Below are 13,030 nucleotides of genomic sequence, written 5' to 3'. Positions count from 1 at the left end.
GGGAATTCGGTGAATTACCCATTTTGATTCAGGAAATTAACATTTTTGCATAGTTCTGATTGTTTCAAATCTGGGCGGATGCCAATCAAAGACAGAGGTCATCTACTTCAGACACATACAGTGGCTTTCAGTGGAGTTTCTTTGCACAGAAGCATCCATGTGAGCTGTGTTTCTGTCCAGATAATTTAATTGCAAAACTTTTAGTCCAATCTTTTAGTCATACTATGGATTTCTTATCCACAGCCAGATTTGAGAAGCTCAGAACGTCTTCACATACACAAACACATAAACATACAGGTCCAATAATCAATTAATTGTGCTCTGTGATAACCAGTCCCCTATGCTTCTGAAACTGAAAGGAGTTTGAGCTACACGTTCAAAGCTACTGCTTCAAAAATATACCAATAGCTATTCTGAACTCAGATATCATTGTAGGGGTGTACCAATAACAAAGAACTTGTGCTGCAGTCTGATCTTCCGTAGCCTGCTGTAAATCTGTAGTGGCTGTCTGAAGCCAGAGGAGCTGCATCATTACCTCATTACAGACACAAACAAGGAAAGAGTGTGATTTTCTAGATTGCAGTTAGATTATTATAATTTACCATGTGACTTCCTTAAGTCTCACACAAATGCCCTCACTTTCCCTGTGCAGCCTCCTTGATTCTTAATGCTTTTTTTTGTATGAATGCATTTTACTATCCCATGAAAGGTGGTGACAATTAATATGTACACTGGTTGGGAATTCTTTCTGGCATCTTTTTTCCCCTGAGACTATTGAAAGGGAGGCATTTACATATGTATAGTACAATGAACTCAGTCTTCCTTAACATCATATTTTACAAAAATGGCTGTGATATCTGTGACAGCACTGTGATTCCATTACATGTAGGAGGAAGATCTAAGCCTAAGATATTTGGTTGGCTGCAAATGAGGAATTTTGATGTGGGAACATAAATACCACTAATGGGGATTTACAAATGCTTTGTGTACAAAGATGTGCTTTTAAAAAAAGATGATTCCACTAAGCAATGAATATTTACAACTTTGTTTCATCATTCAGATAATGTCTAAGTATGAACCTTGAGCTTGCTGTGAACAACAGAAAACAGTCCATAAGTCTATTTTTTTCACTCCAAATTGAACAAAATGGTTCAACATATTATAAAAAAAATGACACTTTAAAATAATCCGTAGCTCTATTTTTTGCTAATAACACATACAAAACTTAAGAATTGTCTCAAGGAAAGAAGTGAAAATTAACATGCTGGATAGCAGATGCCATTGGTTGACTGCCATGCACCCGGTTTCAGCTAAAACTTTGAGTCAGAGCTCGTTTTATCAAACCTTGAATATCTCAGAAGAAAGCTGGGCAATTTTCCTAATTTTGTGCAATTGCATGTTTGTGTGGGTCTGAATGCATGTGTTTTTGCATGCCTGTGTATTAGTCAGGGGTTACCATCTCAAGAAAGAGCAAGATTACTCAGCAGCCTTTCTCCTATGCATGAAAACACAAATACAGTAATCTTAGTGAGAAAAAGTTCCAGACCTTCATCATCTCTGTCTTCTCTACCTCCTGTTTCCCCTTGCTTTACAAAAGCATGGTTCAAACCTCCTGCTTTCAGGAAGGCAGCACACTCGCATCTTCACAAACATGTGTTCACTGTTCCCCACCTCCGATCTCTCTCCATGCCTATCGCCTTCAGCACCATTTACTACACTTTACATTGTTACCCATTACGTGATATTTCTGTAAACAACATGTTCCAGGCTCCAGCTGTACTTTACATTAAGAGAGCTGTTACATAAGCAGTGTGATTGTTTAAATAAAAGGACCATTTCATCTTCAAATGTGAACTTTTTCTCCTTAGCATAACAATGCAAGCTGTGACAGTTCCGGGGTACTGGCTGGGTAATGAATGGGGAAATTATTTTCCCTGTTCTGTGCATGTCAGTGACCAGACCTATACACTGAGCTTTTCCATTCCCTACCCTCCAGTAAACACGCCGTGTGAATGCTTCACAAGAGATGCTTGCCCCTGAGCACCTTGGAGGTGCTGACCTCTCATGGGTGCCTCTCATCTCATTCACCCTAAAGGAAACCAGCCAGCCATCGCAACTATCTCTATTTTGTAGGATTTTTTTTTATGGTCTGCATCAGATCTATCCCAAAAGCCTAAAGGACTGCTAATTCACCACAGGTCTGTGAAGAAGCCATGCAGGAACGGCTTTCATTAATATTGTTGCCAGTTTATACTACTTCAGTTGATAAAGCCAAAAAATATTAGGTAAGACAAGAAAAACTGACATCCTCCTAGAAGATGACAGCAATGAGATCATCTCAAAACAGGTTCATAATACCATTACTAAAATTCAGAGGTTGTTCATTCTATAGTCATTAACACAAATACAGACAACAGGATAAATTCATTCAAACTCCAATCTGATCTTTCAACCTCTTTTTTCTTAGTCATACCTTGGATGTGAAAAAGCAGCAGGATGGAAGCATGCATTTTTCTGGAAGCACTGCTTCTGAGGCTAGCTCGTCTGACGGCACCACATCCCTTCACTGCACTACGTTATTAACACGTTGGCATTACTGATTTACCAATACGTCTGGTCATACGATGGCGATGTCCATACTTGCCAGGTCATGTAACAGACCCGTATTTCGTTTCGGTCCCTTTTAGCACTGTACTGGGGACAGGCTGCTCCTGTGATCTTTGAACGCAATCTCACAAGTTAATCTGATCTGCACCTACTAAAAGCTTAGACAATCCTGGCTTTACTATTCAAATGTGTCATTGTCTGGCTTATTCTTAAAATATCGATGATTTAAAAGAGCTAACCCTCACCCAAACAGTCTGCGAAATGATTGGACTGGAGGTAGATATAGCAGTAAAACTAAAACACAACAAGTGCCCAGCTTACCTCTCAGTGAGCTGAAGCAGGTATTTTGAGTTTTGCTGACTGAAGCTTGCAAAGAGGGAAAATATTCAATATAAATTTCCCTCAAAGCAGGGAAAATATTATTTGTTGCAATGCTATCTCTGTACTTTAAACAACCCAGACAGAATTACATTCTAGGCAATTCTCCCTGCAGCTGGACTAAGACACAAATTCACCCAGTATCTTCATCCTTTGGCCAGAGAAGCAATGCCTGTACCTCAGTCTTTCAGATCATACCTTTCATACAAGCATCTCTCAACTGACCCTAACACAGGTGAAGAGACCATTTCACTCTTTTGCATATATGAAAGCTCATGAAACTTTCCCCACATCCACGTAAGCAAAATTCATCTGAGCAGTTTGCTCAGCCATATGAAATTTTATGTACTGCATCATTGAACTTACTCTGTTTAAGTAATGGCAATCATTAGCGTGTCAAGAGTAAACCACCACACTGGAACATCTATAGCATCACGTCAGCTCTCGCAGTGGGCACCGAAGTACTTACTGAGTAAAAATTACCACTTATGTAAATCATTCTTTTCCTGAATGTTCCTGATAAGATCTTGGACATAAGCCTCCTATTAGAAACGAAAGAGCATTTGCTTGCAGTCCCTCCTTCTTTTGCCTTGCTGAGTATCAAAGATCTTTGAGGGGTATATTTTCCTGGCATGCGGCATGCTTGTGCCAGCTGAATGAACATCAGCTCTGATCTGAATACTTGTGTTTTGAACTATGTATCTGGGACATGATATGAAGAACTAAGCTTCTGGCCTATGAGTGAACTTCAGGGATGTAAGTGTGGAGCTGTGTTTGACAAGGGCACGATGAACCCACCAAAAAAGAGGCCATCAAGGCAAGCGCTTCCCCCAAAACAAATAGGAATTCTATGACGCCAGCTTACATTTCAAGTGTACTAGAGGTCTGTAAGTTGAGACACACTTGTGTGCTTCGCACTGAGCCTAGCATTAAAGTAAACAGACAACATGTTAGGCGTGAGTAAAAAGCAGCTAGCCAACCCAAAACACTCCCCATCATTCAAAAATCCAAACATGTCAGTTAGGCAAGTATCATAGCCTATGTCTGCTCAACAATTTTATAGCAGGGGATGAAGCAAGGAACAAGCTATTAGATTAGTCACCAGTACGAGATGCAGCAAATGACTAGTAAATAAAAGTAGAATAACTGCATTCCATCTAGTTTTGACCTGATCACTTCTATCTGGTAACCAGCATGTAAAGTGTTACATTCTGCAGTTCTGGTAGCAGACAACCTTCTAGACCAAGTAGCAAACACACTCTAACATAATTTTTTTCTTCTGCTTTTTCTGTTCAGTAAACCTCTAGTTTCCCCTGCACATATATTACATTATTGCAACCTGTCATCCATAAACAGAGAAATATACACAAATAGACATGTCAGCTTGGTTGAGTGAATGTGAACTTGCCTGGCTCTAAAGGCAGGAGAATTTACAGGAACTATCTGGTCCACATTTGCTTGGGATGGGATACAGCTAAACATGCAGGAATTCAGATCTGCTGAATGCAAGTAAAAGACTTTTTTTTTTTCTTTCTTTTTAAACGGCTCTTTCTGAATGCATTTCACCTTGATCTGTTCTTTCATAACAACCTTGCGTCTAACTCACCCCTCATTTTACTCAAGTTTTAGGTCAGTGCAACTCCAGTGTTTTTGAATGAAGCTGTGCCAGTGTAAAATGAGAATAATGTAGTAAGGGATCAAAGAGTACAATAATCAAGGGCAGACATAAAAATGCCGTAACCAATGCTGTCACTTCCGTAAGGGGACTTATTCATATGACTTTCACAATGATGTGGGCAAGTCTCCTGGTGTAGGACAGACAGATATACCTCAATACGATATGATCCAAAGTTTATCGAAAGACCTGTGTTCTAGTTTTAGCTTTGCTATGCAAAGCTTTATTTAAATAATTTCCAAGGGAATAACAGTTATGTGATTATAGCTTCTGGATGCAGATGGGTAACAAAACAGATGAGATGGGGACACCCTAAAACCAAAGTATGTTCTGCTTGAGGAAAATATAACAGGTAAACAATTGTGCAGAGAAGGCAGAAGAACTAGCACAGAAAATCAGAGAAAGGAATAATGTGAAGGTGAAGAGCACTGTGTTGTCCAGTGGGCAAGGGCTGTAGGGTATCCTCTGTGTATTTATAATAAGAACTCTTGATACTGATGCTATCAGAAAGCTGACAGAGGGAGTAGTGAGGGCATTCTGTCACCAGAGGATGCTGAGATCTGGGAGACATGGGCTTAGGAGTAGTGGAGAGCCCTCCCAAAAGGAAAACTTTTTTACATGCAAATGGGAAAATTGTAAAACTACATTAGCATTAAAAATAATTAACTTCCAAGCTTTAGGAGATCTGAATTAAAAAAATAATTAAACTGCTTAACTACAGAGAGATTCCATCTGTGAAGCTCCACACAGTCCAGGGCTTTGCCTGTCCAACAGAGCCAAAAACCTAAAACTATGCAGTAAGCACAGTACTGTTACACATACAGCGGGACGCAAATCTAGGGAGCTCAATTCCAATGATATTCCTGCCCAACACCAATTTTCCTAAGTGCCCTGAATTCTCCAGCAAGGACATGCTCCAAGTGACATCAGCAAATTCAAAATGAACCATCTGCCGAGTACAGTCCTGCATCCTACTGGTATCGGGATGCTAACACCAAAACCTTAGTACAGTATCATAGTCTTGCCTAGATAGAGCCTTCTGTAGCGGCTTCTTTCCCTTCTTTTCACCTTTGAGCACTTCTATCCCATGACCACACTGTTTTGCAGCCTCACTTACTGCCTCTTGTATGGAGCAAGCTAGAATGAGTCCACAACAAGCCTTGCTGTTTGCAACAGACCAGCCTTCAGCTGAAAAGCCTTTGAATGATATAATCAGAATATAAGTTTCTTTGGGTAAAAAAGAAGAAACCAAGATACACAGATATTACCAATCACTTCCTTCAGACCATCAGAGCTGGGTTTTTTCATTACTCCTCTGCATTGGTTACTGAAGAAACCAGATCTAGCCACCATGGATAGAAAATACCTCAGCCATAATCCTCTTGATGTCAGATGCCGTAAAGTTGACCATAGTGAGGCCTAAGTGAGATGCTTTGGCCTTAGTCTGTCCTTAACTTCAGGCACATTTGGATGACAGTCTCTTAGGTTCTCTTTCTAGTCAAGAGAGAGAGATGCCATGTAATTTTTCTGCGTTTGCAACATGCGTGGAAATGAATGGAAGAAAATACATGAAAGAATGAAGTTGTGCAAGGCATCGTCATGTAGGTATCACTCACAACTTTTACCTGCAATTGAAAAACTAAAAGAGAACAAAAATCCCAACATGTTGACTAGCACTCAACTGAGGAGGCTAATTACTGCACGTTAAAAATACATATCTAATTGTGTTTACATATTTATCTCAGCAAAAAGATTCTAATTAGGAATCACAGAGTTAGCAATTATCAGGCTGGAAAAGAAAACCTAACTTGTCTGCAAAACAACTGTAGCACATTCCAAGTGGAGCCAGTTCTCAAAGGGAAAGCTTTCAAAAGCCAAAATCAGAGGATGTGCAGATGTTGCAAGTCGTGGAGAATTTAACTCATCTTTCGGTGACAATACTGACTTTGAGGAGATATATTTGGCCTATCATATGACTTAGAGAAAAACAGAAAATGAAAAGCCACCCGATAACGCAAGTGTGCCGCTTCTCAGTGATGAGACAAGCTGTTGAACTACCTTTCTCAAGGCTTGACTGTGGCTGGTCTGAGCGAGGTGCTGCAATGAACACTGTATTTCGGAAACAAAAGGTCTGCTCCTGTATATAACGCTAACATTGGCCTTCCTGCTGGCATTGATACGGCTATATGAATTTCCTTCCTCTCTTCAATAAGCCTGCAAAACTCCTGATGTACCTCTGCCTTAATGACACATTTTAGCCCAGCTTCATCGTTTCAGAAGTACATCATACGTGGGCCTGTATCTCCCAGAGTGCTCTACACTTAACACAAAGCAGTGCGCTTCACACGAGATGTTTTTGCGTCATTCAGCTTTCAGAAAATTCTTACAAAAACATTAATAATGTTAACAACAATGCTAAATAATGCTCAAAGCCCTACAAATTAGCAGATTTATTGTCAACATTCCCATATGAAATAGGCAAATAATAAATTTGACATAGAATAAAAAATGATTTGGCCTATCCCATACAGAGAATTAGTAAAAAAACCAATTGTCAAATTCAGATTCTCCTGATTCATATCTAGATTTATTTTTATTTCAAGCTGTAACACAGCTGAACATACCCTTCTAAAGATTCCTATACTGCCTGCAAACATGCTAGCCACTGAAATGATATAGTAAAAACATCAGTATGATATCTCAGAATACATTTTCCTCGTATCTTATTTGCTAGAGTAAATTGAATAGCTACCTAGACCCCAGTAAACTGGGATACTGATGGAAAGCATTATTTATTATTCCAGGTAAAGTTGCACAATCATGATACAATTGTAAATAGAGTTAAAAAGGAAAGTATTGTGTGGAATTATCATCTGAGAAAGGAAATAAAAATGAATTATTTTTTAAGCTTAAGTAACTTTTTTAGCCAAAAAAAAAAAAATTACTGCATTTATTCTGTAATAAGCAATAAATGTTCTGGAAGAAGGAAACTTATCTGCTTATCAACAGCAGAGGATTTTGAAAATAGCTAAAACTTGGCCTCACATATCACTGCATTCATCTAAAGAGCTAAAAATAGAAATTCAATGTATGCTGCAAACTTAAAATTATTGATAACACAAGTTAATTCTTTGCCATGACATGTATAGGGTTTTTAGCATGAGCGTGCAAGAGTATTGCCAACTGCCTTCTCTTAAAAACTTGTCTGGAACTGCTGAGTCTAAAAAATGATAAATATTATTCCTTTGAAGAAACAATCACAGGAGATTATGGTAATCAGACTATGAACTGAAATACATATTAATCACAAAAAAACCCTGGATTCACCTCAGATAAATGTCTTGGAAAAAAATTATGCTAGTTGAATTGTCCTCAAACATAGTAAAATTATTCTTTCTATCTGACCTTCAGTCAATCATGTTAGAAAAATATTTATTCCTCTCCCTAACCTTTATCTACACTTTCTGTTTCTCAAACTACCTGAGCAAACAAATCTGAGACTTTTCATTAACAGATGCTATCAGCCTTTCAAAGTCTCTCTTCATCAACATCTCACCCTTTGCTATCCAGCATTTTAATTGCCCTTGCAGCTGCAATGTGTCTCATGTCTCAACCCATAAGTTAATTTCCTTTTATTTATTCTGAACACTAAAAAAAATATAGCAATCAAAGGGTGAGTACCGATTTAAAAAATGTTCTGAAATGTAAATGAGTTTTTATGATAATATGAATGGTAATTTATGGATCCATACTCACAGTCTGCATGTGTGTTTCTTTTTAGTGACTCAGTTGGCTATTTCTCCCTTTTTTTTGTCAATGGCTAGTAACAAGGAGCTTTTATATAACACTATTACCTGTATTTTTTCAGTACAAGCATTTCTCTTCATAACAATGATGTATTCATTAATTGCAAGGCCCCATATTAATTCAAAACAGGCCTGTATACCTCCTAGACTCATGGCAATATAGATTTGGTCTGAATTGGGCTCGAACATACAAGTGTAGTTCTACCGCATTGATCAGAGTACAGAATATATCATCTAACCTGTTTTATACTGATTCTTCCTGTAGTGAGGCCACAGGATGACAATTTACAAAGTTAGCAAAGAATTAGCATGACATCAACAGACAACACCTGACCCAGCATAAAGCTTGGGGGTAACAAGTTACCTTTCAAAACATTTCACACAGATGAAGCGGCAGAATGAGGCTGTACTGGTTCAGTGCTCTGTATCGGTGACCTAACACCATTACATGGTCTCGTCACCTAGAGAGTAGAGACTACCCACTGCCAGGCAGGAAATTCCTGGGTCTTTACCTGCTATTGAAGAAAGAGGCCAAAGGGGAAACAATGCCTTGCTTTTATTATTCAAGCTTATAATCCTATTTGAATATTAGAGGTCCCTTCCATTGTATCAAAAATCATTAAGAATTTTAGCATTAGCTATCCCTTCTCTGCTAACACACAGAATATTCTTTGGCTGCTGCTTTGTATTTTGCAACTTCTAAATACAGGGGTTGGAGCCCGTAACCTTAGATGGGTGAAAACCCCCCAAATTTAAGCATCTGTGGTCAGTCACTGAATACGCTATTCCTGATGTAGCTCAGGAAGGCAGCTCAGATGAAATATTAGGCTGGTTTATATAGAAATGTGCCAACATTTCAGCATAAATATTTGCTAAGTACATACAGGAATGTGATTTAATAGTTTAGCTCTGCCTTCGTCTCTCCAAGTTTCCATGTGCTCAGTTGGGGAGGGAAGGAGAGGGAGAGCATTCTTGGAGTTGGCTCCACACATCAGCAAGGGTTGGGCTTCAGATCCAGACTTTTCTACAACAAACATCCAAGACAGTTTGTGACTACAGCACTCCCCCTTCCAGGACATTTTTCCCATGGATTGGATTATTTTTTCCCCCACTATGCTGCCATCCCATTCATTTCCATGCTCCACAAATGGAATTTGCACAGGAAGGCATAATACAATTTCAATCTATCAAAAAAACCCGAAACACCAAAACGTAGTATTACCTAGGCATGGGCAGAGTTTGTCTAATTCACTGCTCTGATAATTGATGGTTTAGAAATACCAGTATGATGGGCTTCACAGAGAAACCGGACTCAGGGAATAACCTATGTGACTTCAAAGGCAATTTCAGCAGAGGCTCAACCTTACCATACTTGACCAGCTTGGACAAAAACTGGTCCCACATATAAAGGCTCTGCTGATAGACAGGCATATACCCTCAAGATCTGTCCCAAAATCAGCATAATGGTAGTATACACTGCTGCATCACCATGAACATGGAACAGTATCAATAAAAGGTTATGCACCTTCAAGAGCTAACGGCCACTAGATCTTCGTTAACTGCTGTGTGACTATACACCCATATATATCCATGACTGTACAGCAAAATCACTGAACATGTAAAATGTTTCCTAGTTTTATATTATCAATAAACACTGAGAAAAAATAATCTGGTTCTTGCATGTGCACATGGTAAATGGTAAAGATTCTGTTAAATGATCTAGAAATGGTAATAACCAGATTATTTGAAACAACTAACACTTTTGCCTATGATCCTCTCAGAAACAGGCTCACTTCACAGTGCAGCATAGGTAAAGTTTTCACAGGTATCTGTCTTTTCATTTTCAAAAGTGACTTGGGTAGGATGGTAGGGGTAGGTTTTCAGAAGCAATGAAGATGCAGATGCTGAAGAATCTCGGCAGGTGGGGTATCTGCACTCCACTGACTTAAATGACAGCCAGTCACTATGTGTATGTTGAACCCCTAAATACCTCTGAAAGACCTGTCCTGTGTGCCTTTGGAAATCACTTACGAAAATAGGATATGTGCTTCTCAGAATATGTACTCTGTGACCTGCTTAAAAAGTGGCACAGAATTCTCTACAGAATACACTGTTAATTAGTTATTTCATTGCAACATGTTCAACAAGTGCACAGATAAGGACTGCCTGACTAAATGGGCTGTACACATATCTAAGACAGACTATCAATTATTAGCTTGAAGAAGAAAAGGAAGATAGAAAATTCCCCTCAAAGGCCGCAGTCGTAGAGTATCTATTACAAAAGGAAGGGGTTGCATGTGAACTACAAACTCCCTGTTTTCATAGTTTCAAACTAATTGTTCTTAATGGTTTCTCAGTTGTTTTGTAAAATTGGGAAGCTGTAACAAACACATCCCTGGGACCAGTCAGCCTCAGTACTCCAATTACATTGGGCTTTGCACCCAATTACCCTGCCAAGTGTTTACTATTAGTTAAAATGTTTATATGCTATTTGAATATTCAACCCAATATTCGGTGAAACAAAAGAACTCTTCTATTCCATTTGTTTTGATATTATACTGATGCATGACTACTCTTCCATGACTCCAAAGCCTCACAAATCTGACTGCATGGTTAGCAAACTACAATGATAAAATATACAAAAAGTTTAGTATTACCTAATCTGAAGGAGAAAATACACAGTGAATGGTACACACAGCTAGAAGCACTGGCACTGATAGTTCTTATCACTCAAGTTTACCATTACTGCAGTCATTCAGGCAGAGATGATTTCACAGGACAAGGGAGGTCCCTGGTATATAGAGTGGAAAGGTTGTAAGTGTTTTGTGCAAATCAATACCTTAAAACAAAAGGTTCTCATTCCACCACTGCCCTCCTTCAGTAGGGTGGCACTTGTTTAGTCTTTATTTTTCTTCCCCCCAAGTAAACTAAATAAGATTTCTTTATTTTAACACTTTCTGCCACAGTAATTATCTCTGTGCAGGTATGAAAAGCAAGGGAAAACCAGGTCGGCCACGCCTGTGAGCAACTGGAGTTGACTTCAATAAAAAATTTCCATCTAACCTTACTAATTATTAATGTACAGATGTTCTAGGCTTAAAATATAATGCCTGTGCTTACTCCGGGGAGCTGGTCCCCTCTGATTGTACTCAACACTAACCCCCCCCATGCAGTGAAATATCAAGCCAACACCTTTCTTTTTACAGCAAAAAGTTCTATTACTGTCGTTTCTGAAAAAAAAGCAAACATTTTAAAAGCATATTCTTTAAACACTGGATTATTATGACTGTGCTATATACCATAGCGTATCAAGAGGTCAAGAATCACATTGTAACTGTCCTGCTACACATAACAGCTCTCACTGAGGTCTTAACTCTCAATGCCAGATTTTCTTGCTGTTTGGACCATGTCCCATCACTTCACTGATTACTTTTTTTGTTTGGTTGGTTTTTTTAATGTAGCAAAAGTTTTGTCCCTGTTTTAAAAGGTCTACACTGTGCATCTCTGTCCCTGTTCTTTGGATAGCCCTTTTGTCTCTGCCTATAATGAAAGTCTTGGTGTCTTCATTCCTGTCTTTCAGAAATAGCTCTTTTGTCTCCCCTGCTACACTTCATGGCTTCTACTCATTTACCTCCCCCACTGTGATTCACCTCTATGACTTTGGATGATGTGGAACTCAAAGAGGATTAAAAATAAAAGCATGCTGAAAGACACAGGATTGAGAGCATGGTCCTTCTACCACGTAGTTAAGCACATGTCTCGTCTATACCTCCACTGCGTACATGTCGCACTTGTGGTGCAGGTACTCTAGGATAAACCACTTCAGCCTAACTTAAGCACACTCCCAGATGTCCTCCTCCTCTGTACTGCGGACTCTGGAGAGGAATGGATTTATGCCATTATCTAACCTGAACAGCGGAAGAGAAACAACTTGACTTTCCAGTTCCTCAGCCTTCCACATAACAACGCCACCTCATTTTCCACATGTAGTAATATTTTATTCTCCCTCTTACATCCCGGAACTACAACACCTTGGGAGGTGAGAGAGCTAGCAGGGAGAGAGCTAAATTAACTTTGTATGTTCTAGATCAGCTCTTTTCCATTCCTTGCAAAGGAATCAATATTAGCCTAAATCTGCTTCAGCTAAAGCCATGTAGAATTTTTGTAGGAATTCAGAGATCATTTGCAACTATTCCAGCCATATTCCTGAAGAGATTAGTATGTGTTATTCCTAAAAGAGTACACAAAAAAAGACTGAGTTTAGATCTAAGCACGTAAACCTGAATGACAGGAAGGACCCCACGCCATTCAGAATTTAAAAGCCAACAATTTGCAATATTGTTCATATAAGTCTTTGGCTCAGAGATCAGGCCATGGCCACAGAGCTTGTCAACAGCTATAGGGAGTCTTATTTACAGTCTAGACCTGCAAATACTTCTTTTGAAGCAAAGTAATCACAATGTAATTCACTGAATGCTTCTCCAACACCACTGAATTCCAGGGAGTTTTGCCATTCACTATGGAGGGAACAGCATCAGGTGCTATATTGAACTGCTTACATGGT

General features: G+C 39.0%; 1 protein-coding gene across 2 annotated transcripts in view; it reads right to left on the bottom strand.

Moving 5' to 3' along the window:
• Positions 1-13,030, bottom strand: part of GRIA3 (glutamate ionotropic receptor AMPA type subunit 3) — a 152,821-nt gene that overhangs the window by 86,073 nt on the left and 53,718 nt on the right. The window lies entirely within an intron of this gene.

Source organism: Gavia stellata, chromosome 14 (assembly GCF_030936135.1).
Source record: "Gavia stellata isolate bGavSte3 chromosome 14, bGavSte3.hap2, whole genome shotgun sequence".
Classification (NCBI taxonomy): domain Eukaryota; kingdom Metazoa; phylum Chordata; class Aves; order Gaviiformes; family Gaviidae; genus Gavia; species Gavia stellata.
Note: the sequence above shows the minus strand (reverse complement) of the source record. Positions and strands in the feature narration are given on the sequence as shown.